General features: G+C 43.6%; 1 pseudogene; it reads left to right on the top strand.

The window, feature by feature from the left end:
* The first annotated feature begins 8,902 nt into the window (after nucleotides 1-8,902).
* Nucleotides 8,903-10,446, top strand: LOC120111617 (annotated as a pseudogene).
* The last annotated feature ends 379 nt before the right edge of the window (nucleotides 10,447-10,825 follow it).

Here is a 10,825-nt window from a genome sequence, read left to right as displayed (position 1 = left end):
CACTGTCCTACAAACTAAAGAAAAGAAAGGCTTATCAAATTGGCTCCAGTCGTGCTCTTCAATGATTGATTCAGAGAGGGCTTCAGAGGAATAGCAATCGGACAAGCAAGAATGTTAGAGAAATTTTTTTTTGAAAAGAGTTCGAGACCTCCTTTTCCTCCTTTGAGTGTCGGGCCTTGTTTTATAGATGAAGAGTCCCTTCGATGGATTTAGGGTCTAGAGTCCTTGATTTACTGAAAAGAGATCTAGGCTTTCCATATCTAGACCGGCTTAAAAGTTTAAATTTAAATAAAATTAAACCTCTTGGTTTCACGTTTCACCTTCTAATTGGTTGACATATTTTAGCCACATCATCTCTGCCCCTACTTCCGAGGCTAAGCAGATCATCTAATTTATTGTGATTAAATGAGCATGTGTGAAGGAAGTAGTTGGGTTACGCGCATCGGCTCATCTAGACTCGAGGTTGCATCTGCTTGCAAATGGGCTCTGGTTGATAAGTTATCTAACTTGATAAGTTATTCTAATAAGCTATCTGGAGACTTGAAGGGTCACTCGACCTATGTGGGCTCTTTTTTGCCGAACCAAAAAATGACATACATTGCACCGTGTGGCCTATAAACTGATCAGACATGACTTCCTAGGTCAATCTGCATCATCAAAGCGGCTATACAAGCGAATGGGCTCCCAATGCCTATCCCACTTTGCAGTTTGTCTTCTCTCTTTTGCTTCTTCACTTTTGAGGTTCTCACATTTGCCTCTTGCTCCTTTGCTTCTCCTCTTTTGCCCAGCAACAGTAGGTATTCCCTTAATCTTTGCCTCTTCCTTTTATGACCTCTGAAGTTTGCAACACCTCATCTCTAGCTCGATCAGACCTTCCCGCTAGGCAATTCTCTTTGAGCAAGGCCGCCGAGCAGCCCACAGGCCCTAGTATTGAGTACCTTAGGTGTGGAGGATCTTAAGGTTTTTCCAAATGTTTATTTCATTCCTTCTGGCTGTTTCCTTAGGTTACCCCAAGCTAATGAGAGGACCGATAATTTTTTGCTTGAATACATCTACTTATATGAAGAATGCTTTTGAGCAGGCCTCAAGTTTACCTTTTATCCCTTTGTATGTACTTTTCTAAGTTATTATGGCTTAGTTCCTGCTCAGCCGGTCCCCAATACTTGGAGGACCATTATAGGTTTTCTAGTGCACCCTTCTGCACAGCATACAACCTTCTCTTAGGCTCTTTAGAGCTCTGTTTATCATTGAAGAGTAGCACTCCAAGTGCGGATGGTGGTATGTCTCGACTCAAAAAGGGTTGTAGCTCATCAAAGGCCGACAATTTATAGCTGGAAAGGATATTTCTTCTTCATGTCAGCTAACCAGTCATGGTGATTCAGCATGATTTAGGGGATGCCTAAGAAAGGCGTAAATCGATTTTCCAGACTAGATGATAAAGATCAAAAAGCGTTGGAGTTAGGTCGAGCAGAAGTCCCTTTGGTGCAGAAAATTTTGGCCGAACAAACCTTGGTCAATGCTAGCTTGAGCTGTGCGCTATGTGAGGGTAATTCCTAATCGTTGCTTAGTTCTTCACCCTACTTATTTTATGTTGAGCAAGCTACTAATAGTTCTTTTCTATGTAGAGATGGGGATTGACAAGTCTTTGCTCAAGGAAGCCAACAAACATGCGACCAATGAGAGTAGTAGGAGTGCTCCTCCCATGAGGAAGAAGTCGATAGTGTGGCTTCCTTGCAAAGTCTGCGTGGCGACTCCTCAGCCAATCCACCCAGTGGAGGCTCCTCGGGCCAAAAGTCCTAAAATTGAGGCGGTGTCAGGTATGCCTACTCTACTTGCTCCTACTCCTGCTTTCTCTTAACCTCAGACTCAGAGGCTGATATTTTTAATCTTAGATGGTCCGTCGGGACCACAAATGTGGTCGTCCGCAATAGCCACATCTCACAAGAGTTAGCTTGGGGGCTTGTCTTGTTTAGCAATTGGAACGAAGTAATGGGCTATTCCTTCGAGACACTATTCATCATGTTCTTCAAAGAGGCCATTAAGGTAATCTTCTTCAAACTTGTGGGCTATGAATGAGGTCTTTTAGTATTGACTCATTTTTGCTCTTCATGGAACATCAACTTTTGGGTGGCCGCCCATTACCGCCACTTTGCATTGGTCCAAGATCTAAATGATATGATGATTAAGAGGGACCAACTGAAGAAGAAGGTTGACAAGCTAGAGGCTGAGCTGAAAGAAGGGCCGACAAGGTTGGTATGCTTTGGGCTGAGCTAGATGCAACCAAGCGGGAGGTCGCTGAGACCAAGCAGAAGGAAGCTTGGGCCATTGAGTACAAGGCATTCAGCATTCTAGTTGGACATGGCATTGCAAGGATTCGAAGTCTGTGAGGAGGGCTTCAACTACTGCAAAGCCTAAGTGGAGCAGCTCTTCCTCGACATTGATTTGCATAACCTTGACCCGTATCTAGGGGTAAAGGACATAAGTCGAGGACTAGCGACATTGGATAGCGTCACCAATATGAGCATATCGGTGATTACCAGCTCCTATGATTCGAATACACATCAATTCTCGAGCTCCGCTGTTATCCGCTACATTCAAAAGGGTCTGAGGTTGAATCAACTTTTTTCCCACTTTCTGAGTTACACGAACTCCGACCTCTTTCGGTTATGTGATGTGCGAAATCGGCTTGAGTTGTCAAACAGTAGGGCTCAAAAGAATCCATGTGATTGGTCCACGTCCGTGTTCTCAGTCTCACTTGCTCTATCTGCTCGTCTTGACTGATTGGACCCTAATTTCTTGTCTCTTGTGCCCAAAAGCGATGCGAGAGCGTATTCTCTTATCTAAGCTTCCTTCCTTCGCTTCCCGAAATCCAAGCAAGGATCAAAGAAGTTCGAGACAAGACCGTTTTTTTTTCGTTGGTTCCAAACCAGTTTTGGTCTAGGCATAAATGGAGTCTTGAGCTTCCCTATCGTTCCGGAGCTAGCTGCAGCAAGGTACACATTGGTCCAGTCCCAGTCCGACGTTTGATGATTGCCTTTTGCTTATCACATGCTAATCGTTTTTCTTTTACTATTCAATACCTTTTTTTCTCTATTCCTTACTTGTGGTATCTTCATTCATTCAGTCATTCCTTCGTTTATCTCTTTTTCTCTTTTGCCTTTGAATTCAAAAGTACCTGCGTAGGACCAAGAAACCCCCGGCAAGAGTAGGCCAAAGAAGCAAAGGAGAGCAGTAATTCCTTGGCCATCCTCCAGCTACTTCCCAGCAAAGAAAGGGTAACTTGGTCTGACAAGATGCCCTCGTCTAGACCTGGGCCTTTTCCTTATCGTGGACCTTGGCCCTCTCCTTAGGTCTGACCACGATTGCTTTTCTGGTCATTTCTTCTAGAATTTTAGTTTTTTCTTAGGTTTTAGCATAGTTGACCTTCAGATCGTTTTGTACTCTCTCTTTTTTTCTTTTTCTTGGCCTTAAAGGCCATTTATTTGATGTACAACTTTGAATGCACCTATAAATCAAAGTTAGTATTAATGAAAAATTAAACTTTTTTGGTCGGTGCTTACTGCTGCCGTGTCTAACATTTGAGTGTTCAAGAGCATTTTTCCTATCTTTTTTGTCATGCACCATGGACACAACATTCTTTTTGACTCAAGAACCCGAGTTTTCCTCATTGGCTCTGCGGAGGAACACAATGCTTTGGCATCAAAGCAACCTTAGGAATTCAAGAACTAGGCAGCCCTCAAAGTTTCACCTCGGAAGGCATTAACATGCTATTTAGAATTCAAGGGACCTAGGCATGGTTAGGTTCTTCTCATGCTTTGCTGATTTTCTATCCGGATGTTGTCCGAACAGGACCACTTATCGTTTCAAGCCTAGCCGTAGCTAGGATTTTACGTCGACAGACGTTAGGGACCCGACCATGGTCAGGATTTCACCTCAATTGATCCAAGGGACCTAGGCATGCTAGGTTTTTCTCCCACTCAGCTAATTTTATGTCTGGATCTTGTCCAAACAGGACTACTTACGTTCCGAGCCTAGCCATAGCTAGGATTTTACCCTGGCTGATGTTGGGGATCCAGCCATGGCTAGAATTTTACCTCAGTTGATCCGAGGGACCTTGGCATGGTTAGGTTTTTCTCCTACTTGGTTGTGCCTTTGAAATGGAGAAATTGAAGCGAGAGTTTTTCAGCTGCTTGGTGAGCATGGCCATGGCCATGTCTTGATTCAAATCCCGTGCTTCCAAGGCTTCAATGTTAAAATAATTGAGGTAATTCTGAAGTAATTCGTCAGGCCTTTGCTTGATTGCTATCAAACTAGCCAAAGTCATTCTGCACTTCTTACCGCTTACAAAGTGAGCAACAAATTGATGCTTGAGCTAGTCAAATGTACCAATGGATCTAGGTTGTAGCCCAAAATACCACATCTGCACAGCTTTCCTCAGTGTAGCAGGGAAATCCCAGTACATTATAGCATCTGAAGCACCATGCAACAACATAAGGGTCTTGAAACTTTCTAGATGATCTAAAGAACTTGAAGAGCCATCATATTGCTCGAACTATGGCATATTGAACTTCAGTGGTGACGACTCTATCATGATTTCCTTCATGAAGGGTTGTTTGGTGGTGACCCCTAGGTTGTCGAGAGATCCAGCCATGTTTCTCTTCAAATTCTACATTACCATGCCTTTCTTTTGATCCATTTCTTTGATCCGTTGATCAAGATGGTCCCTCTAGGCAGGATCATGGGGAATTCGGCCAAACAAGGATTCTTTAGGGCTTGAAGTGGACTTCAAGTGGTTTTCTACTTGATTTTTTGGACGATTTCTTCCTAGGCTGCGTGGTCAAGCTCGATCATTATTTTATGCAGGTTGGTTAGATTGAGCTGTTTATCGATGGTCGTCCACCAGTAGCATGTTTTGCACAATCATGGTCAAGGTTTACACTTACTGAACAAGCAGATTGAATTACTTAGTCATCACTCCTTCCACCGATTGTGCAGCGTTAGTGGCATGTTGAGGCATAAGATCTCGAGGTTGCAAAGGCTCCGCCTGCCTGCTATTGACAATTTGATTATTTCTTCTAGACTTCATCTCCTCTAGTTCTTGCCTTCTCATTTTCCACAAATGGCACCAATCTATTGCTATCCAAAATCCAATTAAAGCATCAGAGGGCTCTGTACAATTTATACTCCAATAGTTCACAATATGTTTGTTGTCTTGCACACCAAAGAAAAGAAAGGCTTGCCATATTGGCTCCTGCCGAGCCCTCTGATACTTAAGTCAGTGAGGGTTTTGGAGGAATAGTAGAAGGACAAGCAAGAACGCTAGAGGAAAAATAATTGAAAAGAGTTTGATACGTCCTTTGAGTGTTGGGCCTTCATTTATAGATGAAGAGTCCTTCTTCCGATGAATTTTGGGCTCTAGAGTTCTTGATTCACTAGGAAGAGATCCGAGCTTTCCTTATGCAGACTAGTTCAAATGTTCAAATTAAAATAAAATTAAACCTCTCTGTGCCATATGTCACCTCCTAATTGGTTAACATATTTTAGCCACATCAAGTACGATCAGCCAGGTTCACTAAGTATGTGTTAGAGCATGTTGCGGCATATTATATTGGTTCTTGATGATAGAAACAAGTCTTTCAACTTATTCTATCATCAAATCCAAAGTCTTGTATCGTTCCACAAGTGGTCTTAGCACAGTAGACATTTGATATGTAAATGCTTCCACTAAACTGTGTTGGCTCTCATCCATGTAGGATTTGAATAGCGTGACCATATCTTAATAAGAATCAGCTAGTAGAAAGGTAATCTCCCCCTATAAACTATTACCTTCAAGGCCAGGCTCTGAGGAGAAGAGCCGATATGGTCCTTGATAATGTCGACTCCTTTCAGAGTTGGAGGAATTACTTTCGATAGCCATGCCTAGAAACTCTAAGACTCCTAGCCATGGTCTGATGGACTCCTTGATAGTCCTGATGTCTGAGTATCAATTCTCTTTTTTTAGCGGTATGACAACAGCTACCCAATTGTCCCACTAGGCATGCTAGAAAAGAATGTATTACCCATGAAATCCTCTGTTGGGGGTAGGAAGGACAACATGTGTGAGTGTGTAGGCATGAGACCATCATTGGTAGCCTGAAAGAAGATAGGATGAAGGGTTGGTAATGCAAGTCCTGGTGTCTTGACCTTTAAGGATTTTTACTATCATGATACCATCTTTCTAAAAGAGAGGAAGGTAGGATGTAGCCGGGGCTATGATTCTACGCTGTAGCTATAAATAAACTAGAGTAGAAATGGGTAACAAAAGCAAAAAAAATTAAAGATAAATAAAATTGTAAATTAATTGTAAAGATAAGGATAAAGCTAAGTATTTGATTCGCAAAAAAAGATTTTTTTTAGGTTACACCCATTATTTATGCATAGAATTACAGACAATTTGGTATCTATACGTGTTGACTGTTGGTACAAGCCCACACCGGGACTCCACTTTTTCTGACAGTTTCAACTACCAAAACTATTGTTTTTTTCACTCGTCATGTCTCGTTAAATATTAGATCCTATACCGTCTCTCGTTAACTGCCTAATCGCGTACTTTTCTGATGCGTTTGGTTAGGTCACTAGGAAAAGACCTATAATTCACTATACACAATTGGGCTAATTCGACATTTATCTTCACTTGGCCTCTATGATGGCTACTCAATCTGACCACCTTTTCACTCAATCTGTTAAGTACTATGACTAGCCTCTTCCTAGTTACTTAGCTTGTTCCTTGCGTAAGATCGAATGATATCAAAGCTTCAGTCTTATTTGACTTAAGTACTTGATTTGCAACCTCCCTTAACTTGAAATTCCCTTTGTTATACTTCGTTGGAGCGGTCGTGTGTATAATGGTCCTTGGATGTTAGGATGTGGTATACACAATACTCTCCACATCTTATCAGCCATCGATCGGAAGGGTGATGGGGTTATTGAACACAACATCTGCACTACATCAGATGCCAACGACCAAGCATTTGAAATAAATACTTCTTTCGGAATTCCTATGCTTCCTAGAGGTTTTCTCTTTTATGGAGATAATTCGTGCTAATATGTCTTCTCTTCCGCTAAGGATTGTGTCATTACTAAATTGTTTCCCTTTTGATTAAGTTACTTTCCGAAATACCACAACCAATTTGAATTCTTCTAGGTATGGTTATGTATGGTATAAAGATCTTTTTAAATCTCAAAAGATCATCTTCTATCTTTATCGCCCTCAATAGCTTTTGCTCTCCAAAGCCTCTTCATCTCCATCATGCTCCTGCAAACTCGCTCATGCCTAATAGCAAGATGAGTTAGGATCCTGCTTTTGCTTCATGTTCTCGCCTCCAAGAGGCAAGAACATTTCAAGTGTTCTAGGGTTCTGCAATCTACAGACCTTCAGGTACTAATTTGAGAGCCCCCTAGTCTTTATATGCTAGGCTTTATTTTTAAGTCCCATATGCCGAAACCCCACTCCTCCATTTTTCCTCCGTATCCTAAAAAACATGTTAGATTCTATACGATTTCTCAATAATTGCTTGAGCTTGTACTATATTCCGATCCCTTTGGTTAGCCCATTAGGAAAAGATCTATAGTTCACCATATATGATCGGGTTGATTTGACATTAATCTTCACTTGGCCTTTCTAATGATTACTTGGCCTGATAGTCTTTTCACTTGGTTTGTTAAGGACCATACCTAGCCACTTCCTGGTTACTCGACTTGCTCCTTAGATACGATCGAATGATTTCAAAGCTTCGGTCTTATTTGGTGTAAGAAATTAATTCGAAACTTTCCTTGGCTTGAAATTCTTTTTTTTTGGCTTAAAATTCCTTTGTTGTATTTCATCTCCCATGTATAATGGTCACAATTATATATATATATATATATAGTATAAAATTTTTTATATTAAATATAAAAAAAATTGTAGCATCAATAAAAACAATTATGAATTATATATTTTAAAAAATTTCAAAAATATGAATATAGAAAGATGTTGACATTCTCAATATTTTTAAATATTTTAAACATATTTTTTCGAAATATTGTAAAGAATAAACTTAAATAATTTATTTTTTATTTTTGAACAAAAGAAGAGGGTTGAATTTTTTATGAAAATAATTAATTATTCAAATATGAAATACTATAATATATGGAGATGATCAAAATTTTTATAATATGAATAAGGTTTGAGTCAGTATAATAAACTCTAATTATATATTAGAAGTTAATACTATCATGCTAGTTGAGTAAGAGGCAACAATCCAAGAGGTTATTTTTACTTTTATTGTCATGATTCACAAAATTTACAAAATTCATTGACATTAGGACAGTGGGACGAAAGGATGAGATTGCAATGGAGCATTACCTTGGTGGCTCCAAATCCAATTGAAATTCTTCTAAACATAGAGGACGTAAGTGCAAATGGGTAAAATTGTGTGCGCCAAATAAATAAATATATGTATAAATGGAAAAACTTAATCCAACCTACTGTCTATCCACGATATTTCCCACAAATATGTTGGAACTTTTTTACCAAAGCGGCATCACTGAACCCTAGCAACAGCCCGGCAAACCCTTGAGATTGGATGCTGCTTTTATTCGGTTTTAAGAGGGTTAGAATGTTTGAACATGCATGCGGTCACGCCGAAGACAAGTCGGGATGAAAGGAAACGACATCTTAATGCCCATCACCCGCGCAGCCCCACTCACGGCCCCGACGAAGGAAAACGACACAAGCATTAAATATTTTTGTTTAAAAAACTAAATCTATGTACTGCGAGCCACTGTGATCACTGAAGTACCGAACCCACTACCCCATTCGAGTCTCTATGCTACACTGGAAGCCAAGTATCCTAAAAAACCCTAAAGCACAGTACTCCCACCCATGGCCGCCCCGTCCACCTCTCTGCTCCCTTCTCCCACCGGCCTCTCACTGAAATCCCCGCGCCCTCCCCGAAGAATCCCCTCCGTTTCTTCCCTCCCCGCTCCTGTCTCCGCCGGCCGCCTCCTCCGCGCCGCCGTCATCGGCGGAGGCCGGCCGGCGCCTCCGCCGCAGAGGCCCTCGCCGTCGGCGGGCGTTGAGACCTACCTCATCGAGCGCAGCCCAGCCGGGTCCAAGCCCTGCGGAGGCGCCATCCCCCTCTGCATGCTCGACGAGTTCTCCCTCCCCGCCCACCTCGTCGACCGCCGCGTCACCCGCATGCGCATCTTCTCCCCCTCCAACCTCGCCGTCGACTTCGGCCGCTCCCTCCGCCATGGTGAGCACATCCCATGCTCCGTCGCGAGGTCCTCGACGCCTTCCTCCGCTCCCCGCGCCCAATCCGCGGCGCCCACCTCCTCCCCGGCCTCTTCACCTCCCTCGAACCCCCTCCTCCCTCTCCCTCCGGCGAGCCCTATTTAATTCACTATACATCATCCCCCGCCCCTGGCGCCCTCGCCGGAACCCCCTCCACCCTCGCCGTCGACATCGTCGTCGGCGCCGACGGTGCCAACAGCCGCGTCGCCCGATCCATCTTCCGCCGGCACCGTACTCCTCCGCCATCGCCTTCCAGGAGCGGATCCGCTCCCACCGGAGAAGATGGCCCACTACGAGGACCTCGCCGAGATGTACGTCGGCGGCGACGTGTCGCCAGACTTCTACGGATGGGTCTTCCCCAAGTGGCGACCACGTGGCTGTGGGCACCCGGAACGGTGTCGTCCAAGCCGGAGATCAAAGAAGTACCAGGCCGGGATCTCCGGGCCCGAGCCTGGCCGAAGATCGCGGGGGGGGAAGTTATCAAGGTGGAGGCGCACCCGATCCCGGAGCACCCGCGCCGCGCCGTGTGGTGGGGCGGGTGGCATCTCGTCGGCGACGCCGCCGGGTACGTAACCAAGTGCTCCGGCGAGGGGATCTACTTCGCCGCCAAGTCGGGAGGTTTGCGGCGAGGCGATCGGCGAGGAATCTGGAACGATAAGAGCGAGGGCATGGTGACCGAAGAGGATCTGAAGAGAGAGTACTTGAGGAAATGGGACAGAAGAGTACCTGTGGATGTTCCGGTTCCTGATCTCCTTCAGAGCGTGTTATACGGGAGCAACGCCACGAAGGAGGCGCTGGTGGAGCTCTGCGGGGACGACCATGTGCAGAGGATGACCTTCGAGAGCTATTTATACAAGCGGATGGCGGTGGGGGATTTGGCGGGAAGGACTTGGGCTTGGCGTGGAAGGACGGTAGGGGACTTTGGTGAAGGCGGGAATTATGGGGAAGGCGGTGGAGAGGTTGGGGACCTCAGCGGAGCGCTAGCCATCTTCCGGGAGTTCTTTTCTTGTATTATTTTGGACTCTGTTTTAAATCCTAGTTATATGAGATGTATATTTCTGCTTGCAAGCACTTGGAAGGGGAAGCTTATTCAGGGTTTAGTTTATTTATATCTCCACCGCTCTTTGTTGTAGTGTAGCTTGATTACCAGGATCTCACTGAAAGAGGTTTTTTTGAGCTAGACTCAAGTTCTACATTGGTTTGGAGAAAATCAGGTGCCATCCAAAGATCACTTGTTTCTGAGGAGGACTCTTAAGAGTTTGTTTTTGGATTCTAGGGTTATGTATCAGGTTTCTATTAAGGGAATTTTGAGTTGCCTTGTAGATCAAAAAAGGTGTAGACAACCCTCAAATATCACAATTAATAAATTTATGTTCTTGTTGATGGCCAAGTTACTTTTTCATCTATTTTTAGACCTTCACCACACTCTCTTCCAGCTTAGTTTGTCCTAATTTAGTCTGAATCCATATTTCCAATGTTTTTACTATTTTTAGGACGATTTTTCCTATTTCT

Source organism: Phoenix dactylifera, chromosome 1 (assembly GCF_009389715.1).
Source record: "Phoenix dactylifera cultivar Barhee BC4 chromosome 1, palm_55x_up_171113_PBpolish2nd_filt_p, whole genome shotgun sequence".
In the NCBI taxonomy this organism is placed as follows: domain Eukaryota; kingdom Viridiplantae; phylum Streptophyta; class Magnoliopsida; order Arecales; family Arecaceae; genus Phoenix; species Phoenix dactylifera.
Note: the sequence above shows the minus strand (reverse complement) of the source record. Positions and strands in the feature narration are given on the sequence as shown.